The sequence below is a fragment of the Sander lucioperca genome, chromosome 4 (assembly GCF_008315115.2).
Source record: "Sander lucioperca isolate FBNREF2018 chromosome 4, SLUC_FBN_1.2, whole genome shotgun sequence".
Classification (NCBI taxonomy): domain Eukaryota; kingdom Metazoa; phylum Chordata; class Actinopteri; order Perciformes; family Percidae; genus Sander; species Sander lucioperca.
The window spans coordinates 25,333,938-25,336,904 of record NC_050176.1 but is presented as its reverse complement, the minus strand read 5'-3'; positions in this window follow the sequence as shown (position 1 = coordinate 25,336,904).

Sequence of the window (2,967 nt, the reverse complement as noted above, 5' to 3'; positions counted from 1 at the left end):
CACAAACGTACAAATGCACGCAAACACACACATGCACATATATATACATGTATATATATATATACACACACTTGTGTAAACGCATGCACACACAGAAGGCCTGCATTCACAAATATAGCACATGCCAATTATAATTGCTTATTGCAATTATTTACTACCTCCATTGGTCTCTTTTTGGCTTCGTCTTATCTTTGAAACTGCCGAAGGGACCCTGTTTCTCCACATGGATCATTTAACTTTCATTTGAAATCTTACTTACACACACACACACACACACACACACACAGACAGCACTTGAAGGCCTCTGATGTTTGAGCTGAATTCTACCAAGGGCTCAAAAGTCATGCAGAGTCAAAAACTTTGACTGAGATTTAATAGGAGTTCCAGCTGGATATATATTGGGCCAGAATGACAATTGCAGCCCACCTCCACATAAGAAACTGCAGGAAGCCACACTCTCACACACACACACACACACACACACACACACACACACACACACACACACACACACACACACACACACACACACACACACACACACACACACACACACACTACATATTACAAGATATTTGCATCAGAACTCAGAGATTATAAAGGTAAAACTTTAGTCAACAGTTCTATCAGCTGTTGGTCAAGGCAGAGGGGTACAGAGAGAAAAATAGGATAGAAAGACAAGAGTTAGAAATATGCAGTGACCACAGCAGTTGATTATGGATTACTACTACCCTCTACTGGACATAAGAATAACCTGCAGGATAGTTTCTGCCTCACTTTCAAACTCGCACTCATACACCCATCTCATAGTACTAGTTACACTGACCATTTTCAATTATCAAGCAGAAGCTGCCCTTGTTTGTATTGATCCTAACCTTTCAGAACATGAAACACTCGGCTGATCCTACTTTTTACCTCTCACTGGACTAAGAAAGGACAAAGAAAGTCAATGAAAGACAAAGAGTGAAAGAGAACCCTTTTGCAGTCTTTCATTGGCCTTTTTGATGATGATGTTGATGTTGATGATGATGATGATGATGATGATGATGATGATGATGATGATGAGATAAAGGAGGAGGTAAAGGATGAGGTGGAGGAGTCCTCTTGAGGGCGACAAGGCAACACGCACGAAGAAAAGCAAATATTTTTAGCTTTAAGAGCAAAGTACATTATGCACACACTGTAGCACCTCGCTCTGCTGTAATAAGAGCAGCAAAATCCCAAAATACATGTAAGGATCTGGGCTATTTTTGTTCAGGGGAAAAATGCTGTTTTACACAAGGTTTCACAGCAACACAATTCAAATGTGAAAATGTAAATGTTAAGCAGGTAAGGGCAATCATTCAATGCCTCAGTTCGATCTCACTTGAGAGGAAAATAAGACTATTTTCCACTGTGCAATGATCTTACTAGCTTAACTGAACTTCCATTGAATCAATTGATCTTTCTCTCTTTTTCCATAACGTATACGGTCAAGGTCAGTTCTGCTCTGGGTTGATGTGGTGGTGGGAAAGTCTTTCAATCCTCTCAAACAAGTTGCAAAGGAATGTGATATGCTTCTGGGCAGAGTGATAGAGAAAGACATATCCATAGGTAGAGCTCTTGGTATATATGCGCTGTGACAGAAATGAATAAACACTGAAGGAAGGCCATCGTTCATTTAAGCTTATACAAGCTCATGCTAAGTCAACAATTTCAAAACTGGCACACACCCTGAGGCGTCAAGCTCACACACACAACCATGCACAAGCTCGGTCCAACATAAAATCCCCACTATATCCTTTCAGCCTTACTCTCACATGAAGATTATAGCACACACTGTTGTCAAACTATTGACAAATCTATCACTTGGATCTTGTGCAAAGAGGGAGGACTCTTACTCCATACAGTAAGCCCACTTAGTCCAACACAAAGTGGTTAATTGCTCCTGATGATTGTCTGCTGAGGTGGAGAGGAAAGGTAGATAATAGGCACTTACAAGGTCTGAGGAGGGAGGGGTGGCTGAGAATGAATGGAGGATGTCATGAATGATGCCCACTATGCTTTCTGTGATATCAGATTCCTCATCAGCAGAGGCCTGCCCTCCATTTCTTCCCCCCTTCCTGTCTCAGTTAACAGAACAGTGGCCGATTTGGCCACCAGCGACAACAAAAGAAAACAACTGCAAGAACGTAAATTAAACATATCTGCAGATGCTTTTGACTGTGTGTGTGTGTGTGTGTGTGTGTGTGTGTGTGTGTGTGTGTGTGTGTGTGTGTGTGTGTGTGTTGTGTGTGTGTGAGGTCTGCGGGCCCCTGCAGGCGGTGTGAATAATTAACAGGGCCAGTGAGCGAGGCAGGGTACCAGGCTGGGTGTTTTGTTACCCCAGCCTCACTCAGCACAAGCATACAGCATTAGATAACCCTTTCTATCCACCCCAGGCTTGTGTGCATGCATCTGAGCAGTTGGCTGCTTTAGATGATTCTACAATTTGATACGTACAAAACCTCTTTGGTGCATGGTAACAATTCCCAACAGAAAACCTATACATTCCCTATCAAATTGAGACTAGTAGCATCTGTAATCAACATCTGGCTTGTCAGGTCTCAAAATCAAGGACTGTATGGGCTTGTCTGTTCAATATTGTTGTACAATGGCACTGATAACATGCAACAAAACATTTACAACTAGGAGTAGACACATATAATTATTATTACCCGATTTTCATTGTGAGATAGGGTGTTTGTGCTTCATTCATGTGTCAGAATAATTGGAAAGATTTGTTCACGACTGGGAAAATTCACACTGCATTAAAATTGTGAGATAGGACATGCCTTGGCGGAGGTCTGCGCTCTCTGGGTGCCCTTCTAGTTAGACATACTTAAGTCATTACAGTACAACGTTTTCTTGGCTTTCCTTTAAATTTATATTTCAAAAATAGAGACAACCCAATATAGCGTTAGGGTTAGGGGGAAAAAAGTTTCAATC